The sequence below is a fragment of the Pterocles gutturalis genome, unplaced genomic scaffold (assembly GCF_000699245.1).
Source record: "Pterocles gutturalis isolate BGI_N339 unplaced genomic scaffold, ASM69924v1 scaffold10620, whole genome shotgun sequence".
Lineage (NCBI taxonomy): Eukaryota > Metazoa > Chordata > Aves > Pterocliformes > Pteroclidae > Pterocles > Pterocles gutturalis.
Genome location: NW_010138257.1, coordinates 4462 through 18802, shown reverse-complemented (window position 1 = coordinate 18802; position 14341 = coordinate 4462). Strand labels below are relative to the sequence as shown.

At 42.3% G+C, this 14341-nt stretch overlaps 1 protein-coding gene across 1 annotated transcript in view; it reads right to left on the bottom strand.

Moving 5' to 3' along the window:
* The window catches only part of FYN (FYN proto-oncogene, Src family tyrosine kinase), a 53510-nt gene extending 40119 nt beyond the window's left edge, over positions 1-13391 (bottom strand). Inside the window, exon 1 of the mRNA XM_010082921.1 lies at positions 13259-13391. The gene's annotated coding sequence lies outside the window, so the exon portion shown is untranslated. The remainder of the gene's footprint in view (positions 1-13258) is intronic.
* Between the last annotated feature and the right edge of the window lie 950 nt (positions 13392-14341).

Sequence of the window (14341 nt, the reverse complement as noted above, 5' to 3'; positions counted from 1 at the left end):
TTTTTTCCATATTTCTTTTCACATCTCAGCCAATATCTGTCACTTAGAGTAAATAAAAAGCCTATCCTTTTTCAAATATCCTCATTTTTCTGTAGCTGCCAGACTGGCTATTTTTTATGCCTTACCCCAACATCAACACAGGAAATTGGTTTTGACAAACTCATGGGATTCAGAAAAAGCATATTCCTTTGCTGCTAATGCTTGAAAAATTATGCAGTAGCTCCCTGCTTGTCTGTGACCATCCACAGTCTGGATACCTGCTTCCTAAATCTAACCTGCCTAATTTAAAATAATCCTTCTGTTGAAGGGTATTTTCTACAATTTGAAGATACTTCCAGTTATACTACAAGCCTGTTCAGAAAAACAATTTCCCCTAGCCATATTGCCTGCAGTAAGCACAGGTCTTACCATCTCTTGGTTCTTGGCTTAACTTAAAGGTGTCCTTTTTGCGTTTCTCTGTTTCCTTCAAGACACCACATCCACTCAGGAGAGTTCCCTCACCAAACCCTTTAAATCTCTTCACATGAACAGAAACAGCCTGGAGGCTGCAAAACATGCTGCAGCTGGCAATGAGGCTGCAGCAGCAGCTGTGCTGGCCTCCAGCCTTTGCTTGGTTGGTGCTGGAGTTGCAGAGTATCATGCTGGGGCTTGAGGTTGTTCATCCCCAGGACCGGCAGCGACTCCAGGTGAGCTGCAGGGACTGCGACGGGCACAGAGGTGCCCTGGTCGGCTTTGTACCAGCAGTAAAAAACTATGCAGATATCTCTGCTGCTTTTACCTGTTTCAACAGCAGGATGGTCTGGTTCTGGAGCCCCTCTGTTTGGAGATTTCACTCAGAGGTGACGTTTTCCCAGCTCCTGTCAGAGCCAGGGAGCCCCACAGCAATGCCAGGGAGTGAAGCAGGACCACAGGGAGGGCGAGGACCCTGCGGAGCAATGGCTCATCTCCTGCTATCAGCACAGCAGAGCCCAGGGGGGCTTTGGGTGGTGGGGATGACTCTGGGACTGACTGCTTGGACCCTGCTATGCTTCTGTGAAGGTGTGCCTCCGGTGCGTGGGGAGCAAAACACGGGCAGTGAGCAAACACTGCACGGGAGACACCAGAAGGGAAATCCCGCCTCAAGAAAAAGGGTAGAGAGAGGCATCAACTGCCTGAACAGGGAGGAGTGAGGCATTAGGGCAGACTGGTTAAATGTGCGAATGCTGCAATGTACACTTATTCACCTCAGAAAAGTTAAGTGATATGCAGGCTTTACTATTTAAAGAATCTCAGCAGCCTTTTTGTTGGCTTGCAACCTTACCTCCCCCTGAAACTCTATTGCCTCCTCCCTTTCCCCTCCCAGCTCTGTCTCCCTTCTTATTTTTTTCCCACGTGTTTTCATGGAAAAAATCAGAAAAGAAAATGAAAGAATGAAAGAAAAAAAGAGATGGGAAACATGAAATCTGTGAGACCAGTGGGGGGAAAGGGGTTTTCTTGTTGCTTATTCACAAACGTTCAGCTGAGCAGGGAAAAAATCTCCAGTGAAATCTGGGAAGATTTCACATACCAATTTACAAGTGCTGACAAGACAGCTCTACATACTTCATTTACACATTAATGAGGGAAAAGTTAAAACTACAAATCAGCTGCAAAAATAAAATTGCTCAAAACATTAATTCAGAAAAGATGGAATTAACTAGGAGATGGTATACGTATGTCCTGGTAGTTTCAGAAAAATAATGGTTAGGGGTTTTCTCTTTACTAGGAATGATATGAATAGAAAACCAGTGAATTATCAGTTTCTTGATTTTTTGTTTGGTTTTTGCTCCCTTTATCTTTTTGCTGGCAATGAGAGTGCACAGGCAAGGAGAGTTTGATGCAAAGTGAATGACTGACAAAAAGGGCTTTTTCTTTCACTTGCCCTTTCCCACTTCATCACAGTGTCTAGACAATCCCAGTATAAAGACTGCTTGATTGTAGCCTCTTGTAAAATGTGACCGGGGGTGTTACATGCACGCATCTTTTCAAGCCAAGTCCCTGAAAGTTGTCTCTTCCTGGCTCAAAGAAACCGACATCATGGGGAGTTGGCTAAATGTGAAAGAATACATGTATGCATGTAAAGTTATTAAAGTTATTTCAGCTAACTCAGGGGTTTCATAGACAATAAATACAACCTCCATTCACAGCATAAGCCTTCGTGTCAATGAATGGATTCCAAAACCTAATCTCCTTCAGTATCACAGAGCAGGCTTTTAATATCCAAAAGTCTCATCTCCCTGTATGTCAGCGTTTGGAGCTGTGGAAGGCTGGAGTTATTCAGCCAGCTCTGAGATCACCAAACAAAATCTGGAGCTGTTTTATACCAAATTCTCTTGAGACGAGCATGCAACGTTTTTCATCCAACGTGCTGCGCAACTTACAGTAAAGGAACAAGATTTTATTCCATTTCCATTAGGAAAGGCAGCATTTCTCAGATGTGTGAGCTATGGGTCATGCAGCATTATTATAATTTGACACTGGTATTGCTAAAATGTATGTAACTAACCTAATTAAAATCAACTTTTCTAAAGGAAGCAAGTTGAATTTATTTATTTTAAAGATGTGTTTTTATGGGCAACATAAAACATGTGTTTTCATGAAAACATAAGACATGGTTTTTGAGACTTCCTTAGAGACAAATGAAAATAACCATTATGTTATTTGTCTTCTTTCTTGTCCTTGTTATATTTCTTGGACTCCAACATTTATGATGCAAGCGATCCAACATCAGCCTAACCAGAATAGTAGTTTCCTCCCACATGGTAGAAACACCATTCAATGAAGACACAAAATTAATTATATCATTATTAATTATTTATATAATCATAGCACCTTAATTACTTTTAGTTAGGAAACAGATGAAGGCTAAGAAGATGTTATTAACACTGTTATTATTATCGTAAATCACCCTCCTTCAGTTTTTCTAGTGGGTTGTTCTCAATACAAAATGGAAGCCAAGACTGAAATACCTGCCAAAGCCAGACATCCACTCCATTAATAGAAACAAAAGCAGTCCTCTGCAAAAAAAGTATTGATAAGCCTTAGTCTAGCTTCTGCTGTTGTAAACCATCAGGAGAAGATGGATGGGAAGAAGTCTGGTGTAAATTCACTCCTTCAGAGGATCAGTTGTTTTTCCATAAGATTTTGCAACTCACAGCTGGAACTCTGAATTACAGTATCTCTTCAGAACCTGTTTTTTTTGAGTGTTGTAGAAGAAAGTGGATCCTTAAAAAGTTTGAGGGAGGGATACAGGGAGATGCAGGGAGACACCCATCTATTCTGCACCCTGCTATCCATGCCATGGCCTCTGTCCTTCAACCCCTTGTGCAGGAAAGGAGACCACCACAGGAGAGGGCTCCAACCTGCTGAAGAGATGGGGAGTGAGTTCAGACCCAGCAGGCTACATTCTCCTTCCTCTCCATGGTTTTCTTTGGAATTAAATTTGACAGTATATTTTTAGGAGAACTTCCTTCAGTGAAAAACATAAAAGGTTGGTAACTGTCAACTGCCTTTTTCTGACCAAGTCTATAAATCTTGTCTGGAAAGCACCAGCAGGAGAGATGAGTTAAGAAACAGTTATGTTAAAAGGGAATCAGAAGAACAAAATCCTTGGCTTTTATTCAGTCTCTGTGGTGAACATGCTTGTTAATCAAACCAAGGGTTGCATCCAGCATGGCTGCAAAAAATATATTCTCTAAGGGATATCTTCTTGGTGTTTTACGTTTTGCTGAAAGCACCACAGAAATACCAGTCTGTGACATCAAATAAGACAAATTTCATGAGCTACAGTAGGATTTAATATTCAAAATGCTACACTCTGTGTTACCATGAAGATGCAAGAAGGACAGAAAAGACTTTCCAAGAATAAGAACTATAAAATCTTTTAAAAGAGACTTTAGTTTTCTGTGGAATGCCTCCTGCAGGCTGGATAGGGGGAATAATCAACACAGAAATTTACACTGAATTTGAAATGTCTTACTTTCCCGTCACCATTACTAGCTCCCTAGAGAGAAACTGATGGAGAACATATTTTGAAACACAAGCCTGAGACACATTAAAACTCACAATTTTCAGAAAAGTCTTGCTCACCCACTTTGGTTATTATAAGTCATTACGAAAGCATTCCAAGTTGGGTAACAAACAGGCACTTAAAGCTAGTCCTATGTAGGTCAGCAATTCTTGTGCTGTCTGCTTGCTGACCTCTCTTTGACTTACATCTATGCTGATGGAAGCATTTTGCATTCCCAGAATTCATTCTGTGCCAGTTTCAGGACAACCCAAATTAAACAGATGGATTAAAATAGCAACACTTGTTGCATTATTTTTGTTTATATCTATTAACTCTGATCTTTTAGAGGACTGCCTTCATTCCAGTTTGACCAGTGATTCCACAATTTTTAGTAATCATAAAGCCAGTCAGAAAGATACAAAAATGCTTTAAAATAATTAGAACTGTTGGGTGTTATTCATTATTTCTCAGGCTTCTGGGTTGCAGGTTACTATATATATATATATACACACACACACATATAATTTTTATACTAATGGCCCAATCCAGAAAGAATAGAATTTCATTGCAACATGATAGATCTGGTTCACGCTTAAAAGAGGATGGAGACTGGGGTTTTGGGTAGAATGTCTGCAAACCTACATGTGTACTACACCTGTCACACTGCATTAAAAAAAGTAAATCAGAGAAGATGCAGTACTACTGCTGGATGTCCTGCAACTATTAAAGACACACAAAAAAATCTCACATACACAACTCCTGAACAAAAGGCCATAAACACCAGGGCAAAACTTCCAAGTCAAGGATTTATCAGGATGTATCAGGATCAACGACTACATTGAAACAGCATTTTCATGAGAAAAATAGCTCTGAAAAATGCCTGGGCTGCGTTCATTTGATTTTTGAAGAGAGGCCTTTAATGCTTTACCCCTGGACTCTGCTTTAATGGTCTGAGCAGAAGAATCTCAGCAGTTTAATTGGTTGGTTGTCTGCAGCAGTCAAAGGTCAGGCCAATGCCCAGTGTCAATGGACATCCCTGGCTGGAGGAGTAGGAAGAGCAGTCTCACATGAACTCCTGCTGGCACACTGCTCTGGCTCAAAGCTAATACCTTTGACAGTGCTGGAGCACTCTTACTACTGTTTCTTGTCGGCATAAAGTTGCTTTTGAAGTGTTCTACATTGGTGTCAGAAGGGATTCAGGAAAATGAGAAGCTCCTGGTGCCATGAGAAGAGCAGAGCCTGCAAGGAGCTTTGAACTGCCACATTGTGCCTTGCTGTTCCTTCCCATTTACTGAATGACTGGGGACGGGGCCCTGGACACTTCCTGACACTTCAGACAATGTTTAAATTGTAACACATATCTGCAAAGTCTAGCACTGTGCTTGCCTTCCCTCTTTTTCCCCTTTGGGGCCTAAACTAAGACTCAGTTATGAAAAATGAAGATTTAGGCTTCTTCTTGCCTGTTTAATTTCAGCCAGCCTCGGAGGCCAGGACCGGTGAAGGGAAGGCGTATGTTGAAAGATTTGATTGAATTACAACCGGACCCTTGGTTTCTGCCAGAGGTTGTAAGCATGTAAGTCCATGGGGCAGGGTGAGCAGCCACTGAATGCCAGGAAGAAAGACTGATGAATGTCTTGACAAACAGATCCATTGTCCTGCTAATGGGGTATGGTTCCTCTCCGGCAAGAGATTTATTGAAATCTAGGAAATCTATTTATTTTCTGTATGTCTATACAATCTACTTATTACAAGCTAGAGACGAAAAAGGCAGTCAGTGGTCCAGCTGGGCAGGAGGGACAATAACCATGTTCATGTGCAGTGCTTGTCTGAGGGACAGTTGTGGTGGTGGGACTGGCTGGTGAGGGGGTCACCTGGCAAGGCCACAAGAAGATGCAGCACAAAGCAGCTGTTTGAGCAGCTGTAATTAATCACCCAATGCAACTGGTGAGAAGAGACATGAACCCTCCAAACTGCCCACAAAAGGACACGCTGCCACCCTTACTTGTCTTCTGCAGCTTCTTTGCTAGCCCTGTCTGTGAATATTACCGCCTCATCTTTTTCAAAAAACAGCAAATTCTTTTCTACTCTCTGTGGTACACGCCTTTTAGCAAAACCAAACCAGAACAAAACATAAGAAGTGATTAAAGCAGAGCCTCACCCTGCAATCTCTTAAAGTAACAGTAACTGAGATATGCCTTGCAAAGTCTCAGGCTTTTATCACTTTAAAAAAAAAGATGCCCTAGAAAAACACAGCACAGGAAGATCAGTTCTGTGAGGTTTTCTTTTCCAACCAACATCCAAACTTCATTTGTAATCTAAAAGAAAGAAGTTTACTCATATCTAACTTGAGAAGAAAGGCCTGCAGGTTCTATGTTCATGTACTGAAGAGCAAGTCAGACTCAAATCTTCACTTAGGATTTTTCTTTTTTTTTGTCTTAAAATGAGTCAAAGTAAGCTTTGAAAATACCAGCTAAAGGCAGCAGCGACACACACTAAACACACTGCATACTCTACAGTTATACCCCCCAAAGGATGGATTTGAGTAACACATAAGAACATCACGTAAATTCAATAGCATGATTTCAAGCTACGTTCCTCCTTCATCAGGCCACTTATAGTAGCTCTATTCACTAGCAGAGAGAAGTGGGTGGATGGTCTGCATAAGCATTTTAAGCAAATGTGCCTACATTTTAAAGTGCCTTTTAAGTATATAAATCAGAAAACCTGTATCAAGAGAACAACTGCTGCAAATGCAAGAATCTATTTATCTTGGAAAGAAAAGAAGTGAAACAGTGTCTCCACTGATTTCCTCTTTCTCTTCTCCTGTTAAGAGAACAGAAAGATGATTGCAGGTTGATTCACACTGTTCTGATTTTTTTTCTTTAAATTCCTATTTTTAGAATCTACTAGGGATTAATGGGTGCTCATCTGACCCGCAGTATGGGAGCGGCATGGAGCAGAATGCAAAATGCGAATAAGGATGGGCAGGGAAGGAAGAGGGGAAAGGAAGTGGTGTAGAAGTTCTGCCTGTCTGCTGCTTTGGAATATGTAAGAGGCACAGAGAAAAATCTTCTCTCAAAAAACCCCATTGCTCCCTCCCCACCCCCTTTTGCTTATACACAAACAAAACTAACCTCTTCTCTGCCTTGTCTGATTTCTGTTTTATGACTGAAGAACTCAAAGGATGTTACAGCAAGGAAATTGGAGCAAAATGACTCTCAAATCAGGAGATGATTTAGTTTGAGACCATTCCAGACGCTGTTCCTTCCTGAAGGGGCTCTCATTTCACTCAGACTCCTATTGCTAGTATTTTAGAAATGTTATTTAAATTCCTTATTTGTCCAGTTACATTGAAGAAAAAAATCCTCTCCTTCCTAAACAGAAACAAAAATTTGCCTGTGGCCAGCTCTCAAAGAAATCGCCAGTCTTCTCCCCATCACTGCAGCTGGCTTCAGCTACAACAGCAAAAATGCTTACAGGTAGAGTCCCCAGACAAGGTAGCAACCACATGGTGACAAAGGCCAGTGAGCAACCAGAGTGCTGAAAGCACTGACTACATCAGTAACGAGAAGACATGAAAACTCTGCCTACACTTGCACGCATAAAATGAGTGCTACTAGTGAGACCTGTTTTCTCAAACCCAGCTGTTGCCAGTGTGGTTTCAGTGGGTGACAGCTTACTTCGGTATGACAGCTTAGGTAAGTGTACTGGGTCTGGTCGGGGTTAAGGTTCTTCACAGCAGCCTGAACCCAGAACAGTGTTGATAACACACCCATGTTTTAGCTATTGCTGAGCAGAGCTTGCACAGCATCAAGACCTTCTTTGTTTCTCACTCTGCCCCCACAGTGAGTAGGCTGGGGGAGGGGAAGAGGTTGGGAGAGGACATAGCCGGGACAGCCGACCCCAGCTGACCAAAGGGATATTTTCTACCCCATATGACACTGTGCTCAGTGATAAAAGCTTGAGGGTTGTTTTTTGAAAGTAGCCATTGCCTGCGGACTGGCTGAGCATCGGCCTGCTGGTGGGAGGTGGTGAGTGAGTGCCTTTGCATCGCTCATTTTCTTTCTATTTCCTTTGCTTATTAAACTGTTTTTATCTCAACCCACGAGTTTGCTTGCTTTTGCCCTTCTGATTCTCTCCTCCATCCTACTGGGAGGCAGCAAGTGAGCAACTGGGTGGGGGCTTAGCTGCTGGTTGGGGTCAACCCACCACAGAGAGGAATATGTAAGTGACATTCCTGGCCTGGAAAATAACTTCAGAGGCACACAGGTTAAGCTATATTAACAGGATAGGCAAGAATTGTCATACTGCCTGGAGATGAATTCGTCAGGATTACAAAGATGATGCATGACCACCTAGTCCATTTTTAGCAGAGATTTTGAAATCTAGGAAACAAGAGTGGGAGGCTGAGATGGTAGTGAAAAACACCCTGGACAATGGGATGTGGAAGGAGACAAGTCCTAACTTGTATTCCTTCTTACAGAAGAGTGACAGCATTGATTCATACAGTCCAACCACAAGACCACTAAGACCAGCAACTCTCAACTCTGTTTTGCCAGCTACCCTACAAACTGCAGCTCTCCATATTCTACAATACTGTTGCTACAGGCTGCATCTGTGCCACCAGGGATGTCTTCTAGGAAGTCTATGGCCAGTCTCTTTCTTTTTAAACACACACAGTCTCTAGTGCCAAAAAGCTGCGAAATGCCCCTAGAAACAGAGATAACCCCCATAAACCTGGATGGGGCAATTGGCAGAGCAGGAGATGAGTAACAGGAGGGGACTCAAGGCAGAATCCACAAGAATGGGAGAAAAAAAGAGCAGCTCCTCTCCTTGTTTGCCTTCTGCGGAAGACCAGTGACCCACAGCAAAGTCCCTCTGCCTGCAAAGGTAGATCAATACTGCTCCACTCAAAGTGGAATCCGCAGTATCACAAAGCCCAGCAAGGTTCCTTACATCCTACTGCTACCTCAGGGAACTCTAGGAGGTACAACAGAAACTGATACACATGGACCTATGCCCCAAAAGGCCTGCTCCTCCCTGCCTGCCTCTTTCTGTCTCACTCTCCCTCTGTCTCTTGAAAAGATACCAGCATTCAAGATACCAGCAGCAGCAACAGAGGAACACAAAACAACAATGCTGGAGAGATGCCTTCTCTCTTTGATCACAGAATCATAGAATGGTTTGGGGTGGAAAGGACCTTAAAGATCATCTAGTTCCAACCCCTCTGCCACAGGCAGGGACACCTTCCACTAGATCAGGTTGCTCAGATTGATGTATTGTCCTCTGTCTTTGCATTCATGTATATGGTTGTAGAACAAATTTTTATTTTTGGTGATTAATCCCACAGTTTGCCCCAACTCTTAGGTGGCTGCACTGCTTGAATTAGAACATCACAGCATGGAGGAGAATGAGCCAACAAGAAACATGGGAGAACACCACAGGTGCTTCTAGAGGCAGGACTTGGAGTTTAAAAAAAAGGGATGATGGTGGGGAAAATAATGAGGGAAGGTCCCTTCTGTTAGCCAGAGAAGATGGGACCTAAAAAGGGATCAGATGCCATCTAAGGGCCATGAAGAAGAGATTCTCCTGGGTTAGTGAGCATTTTCCAAAGGAAGCTAGCAAACAGCTAGAGGGCCCTTCCACTTTAGTCAAAATACTTAAGTATCACTAAGCATATGGTGGTCTATTTTTAAGCTTTATGAACACATATGCGGGCAAGTAGAAGAAATAATTTGATTTCATGATGAACCTGAGGTCATTACACATACTGCTCAGGAAATGATCTGCTCATGTGCAGTGACTCTAACCTACAGGTCCATAACCCAGTCCTTCAGCGTAAAGCTACTGCAGTCTCCTCAGCACAGCTACAGGAGGTCCTGCTTTAATCCTTTATGGCCCAAGTAGAAAGTCACATTGACATAATAGACTAAATGGAAGCTGTGGATATTTAGGTTAGGTGTCAGGGAAGAAAATCCTTTCATATTGGCAAAGACAGCAAAACAACCTGGAACAGATTGCCTAAGGCGACGTGAAGACTAGACAGGTATCTGCTGGGCATGGCCGTGACTCTGGTCAGGAGGATAGGTGAGTCTCTTTCAGTCAGGTTTTCTACTACCCAATGAGTGACAAAAACAGCAGATGCAAACACTTTTAAACAGCCTCTCCCCTCAAGCCAGAGGAAGTGTGATTTCTTGATTTCTCTTGTTCCCTCTTTCATTCTTTCTCAAGGTTCATATGTTTAGGAGAAGAAATTGTACTTTAAATCTGCCCCGTGAATGAAGGTACATTTGCAAAGCTCTAAAAACCCACCTGAAGAGCCTGTTAGTCACACAGATCTGAGTGTGGATGTTTGCCCAATTGCACATCTGCTCAACAGAGCACGCAGGATTATCTACAACGGTGTTCCCTGACCTGTGATGATGGGGGTCTGTAAATCATCAGGTGGTCCATGGGCCCATAGCACACGCATGACCAAGCAAATACACATGCACTGAACACTGTGCTAGCATTTTGCTGGTGGTGCAAAAGGGAACTCCAGGACTGGATGGTAATCTGGAGCAGACAGGCAGGGTTTCATTGGAGGTGACCGTTTCGTGATATACTTTGTGGACCACACAACTCTAGACAATTTAGGAGATCTGGAGATCCTGTCTGGACTCCCTTCCTGTTTCCTAGCACAGAAAGACAAGAAACTGAAGGCTGCAGAAGTTAACAACTAGGTGAACAGCACAGGGGACAGACATCAGGTTTGTGAGTCATGTTGTAAAGAGAAAGTGACCTCTTGGTAGGGAACAAATGCACGCTCTGTACGCCAGGCTGGCTACATGAGTCTTATTAAATAAGCAACTAAAAGCACATTCAGCACAGAACTGTGATATCAAGCACAACATCAACCAAAGCAGAGGCTGTAAGAAGAAGACTCTCTTCAGTTGCCTATATGCTAACTACAGGCATCTGAAAAAATGGACAATCTCTCTGCTTGCAGGGTAGCAATGCAAAATAATACTCTGGAAAACTAATAGCTACATTTAGACTATTAGAATAGTAAAAGAAATAGTTGTAACCAATTTAAGAAGTCCAAATGGAAGAAGGGAGTTGACAGGCACTATATGGCAAAAATGGTGTCTGAGTGCCTGACAACTTGGAAGTAAGTAATCTTGGATATTTATGAACCAAGATACACTCAAGATGGGGTATGAGTTAGTATCTGTTACAGACCATTCGAATCACTGCAGAGCACAGGATGACCAGTGTCTTCAACACCTATATATATACAAGTATAAAAAAAACCCTTGTGTTATCTCAGGGCCATTCAATCTGAACAACTTATGCTGGAGATCTTCTGTCACTGGACTAAAACACATCCAGACTTTCCAAAAGGCTATGAATGACAAGTTACTGACTCCTAGTTTAAAGGAAAGATCAGCCTTCCTAACCCTGTGAACTAAAGCTCTTGCCAATTAGCTAAATGAGTCATATACAGTACAGGCCCTGCAGCATCAAAGCGAATGGAGAATTCAGGAGCAGTTCACAGCATGATGACCACAACATGAAGAACTTGTGGGACAAAGCTAAACTTCACCACACACAGCTAAAAACCCACAGTGGTCTCACTACCACAACAGGCGATGTAGGACCTGGTGGCTTGCTCACTTCACAGCCAGGGACAGCAGCAGGCAGGAGCCATGGTGCCGGCACAAGAACAACATACTGCTGCTCGTATGATGTAGCTACACCTGAAGTCATATGTGGTTTAGAAGAGGAGCCAGACAATCCCTGCTCTAGACTTTCTCAGTAGGGAGGAAATGATCACAAATCAGAAGGTGAATGGTTGTTTAGACTGAAAAGGACCGACACTTTCTGTGCAAATAACTAATGTTTTCTGCCATCAGATCTGGACTAGTAAAATTCTATGCAACATATGAACATACACTCTTCATATATACACAAATTAAAATCACAGCGCATGCTTTCTGAGAGGCAAGTTCATAAAACTGTAGTGAATGGGAGTCAAATCAGGCTGAAAACAGAACATACAGAAAGCTGCTGACATCTGTGAAGGGTTTAAGACATTTCCTAAATGCCTACAATGTTACAACTATGAAGACTGGGCTAGACAAAAATAACACACGATGAACAAACCCAACAGCTGGGTTTACCAAGGAAGTGAAAAAACGTATAAAATGTTATATACAAAACCAACACATGAAGGGGGAAAGGCGACAAGATAATAATGAGTGAAAAGCTAAAATAAAGATTATACAGAGGAAGCAAGAAGATATTAGGAAAAATTAAGGCAGACAGAATCAGATATATAATTTTTAATTTTTCTAAGCAGATTATGAAAGATGAATCCAGAATAAGTCATGGTTATTATCATTATTATAAATTATTATTATCATCATTATTATAATTATTGTGAAGCAGATCATGATCTGCTGCATCTGAAGCAGTTCTGAGCCCCTGGGGAAGGACCAGGGGCAGGAGGAAGGCTCATGTTGGGCCACTGTTTAAGAAGGAAAAAAAGTAATTGCAGGCCAGTTGGCTGAGTTTCCAGTATTTTGCATAGGATAGAACAACTATCATAGGACTCAATTAATAAAATCTTAAAAAAAAAAAGCTCTGTAGTTAAAGTCAGTCAGCTCGGCTTTAAGGAAAACAGATCCTGACAAACTAATCTGATGTAATTTCATGTAAAAATTACAAGTTCACTTGACGAAGGCACCATTGCTGACAGTATTACAAGTCTAAGTCGTTTGACTTGTTCTTTAGAACATCTTCATGAAGAAACTGAATGCTTTGAAGCCTGTGTGGAGTATGCTCCATCTGTACATGGAGAGCAGGACTCCGTAGACAGGGAGCACTGTATGAGGTCAGGCAAAAATCTCAAACCTATTTTATACTGAAGTAACTTCTGAGTTCACAATCATATCAAATGAAGGAAGCCAAAGTGTAACTGTAAATGGGAAACTACTTATTAACAAACAGATGGGATCCTGTTGGGTTCCCACAGGTATTGGTGATCATCCCTTTACCATTTAATAGCTTTACCAGTGACCTGGAAAGTCAAGTCCTTACAGGTAGATACAGCAAAAAACAAATAACAGAAGGACAAACCTGACACAGAGCAACTGGGGTCTGTAGAAAGATGGGAGAAATCAGTTTAGGTGTTAATATGGCCAAGTGTAGAATCACCTTATTAGAATAAAGAATACAGGCTGTACTTACAGGATGAGAGGGAGAGAGAGGACTCTGTCCTCTGAAGCAGAGACTGAATATGAGACTGAGGGTCCTAGGACGCAATCAGCTCGACATGAATTCCCACGCAAGGCTGTGGCCAAAAGGGCTAATGTGAACCTCAGCTGTACAAACAAATGAAAATCAAAATATGAGTAGGTAGGTTACAGTGATGCTGTATTTGGCTGTTGTTCCTCTGCTCCGTGAATAATGTATCAGGTTCTCTGCTCCATTTTTCCAATAAAGTGTTGAACAAATTGGAAGAGTGTTCAAGGGAGAGAGATTAAAGAACTGAAAACACTGGGCAGTAGAAGGCTTCATTATAAACAAAAAGCTTAAAGGGAATTTTGTTATTTTGTTCACAGTATAGGAGTATTCATACGGGGAATAAATTTGCTAACAGCGGACTCTAATCCAGCAAAGGTGGAAAATGCATTGGAACTGGAAACTAATCCAATCCAGATTGTGAACAGGCAATTTTGTTTTGCTTTTTCAGCAATGATCTGTTATAGGCAATTAACCAGTAATTAACCCTTTACACCACAGGTTGTGCTGTACTGTCCATCTCTGCAAAGTTGTGAAAATAACCATGCTTGATTTAAAAAGGATGCACACCGATGCAGCTTGGGTTATTGGGCATGAAGCCAGAGCTCCTGCAGGTGAGACCTATCGCCTGCATACAGCTGGAGGTCAGGTGAGTGCTCACAGCATCAGACAGTGCTTTGTGTTTCCATTAAGAAATACTCCCTCCCTTCTTCGGGTAGTAATCATAGCAGCCTTCCTGCTCATGGCCTACAAAACTTCTCTGGGGAAACCCCAATCTTTTGGGGCTGTGGTGCCATCTAAGTATGGGTAACACCCAACTGACTGCCTGCAGATCCTGCAGGCAGCTATCTCCAAATTCCCAGCACCTGGCTCCACATAAAACCCCACTGTGCAAAGCTCCTCACACTGAGATGCCAAGGAAACAACTTTTAGGAAGCTGACGGGTTATTATAGCTGGCACTGAGAGAGTACCTGCAACTCCTTGCTTCAGCAAATCACTTCATCTGCTGCCCGCCACTGGGATCTCGT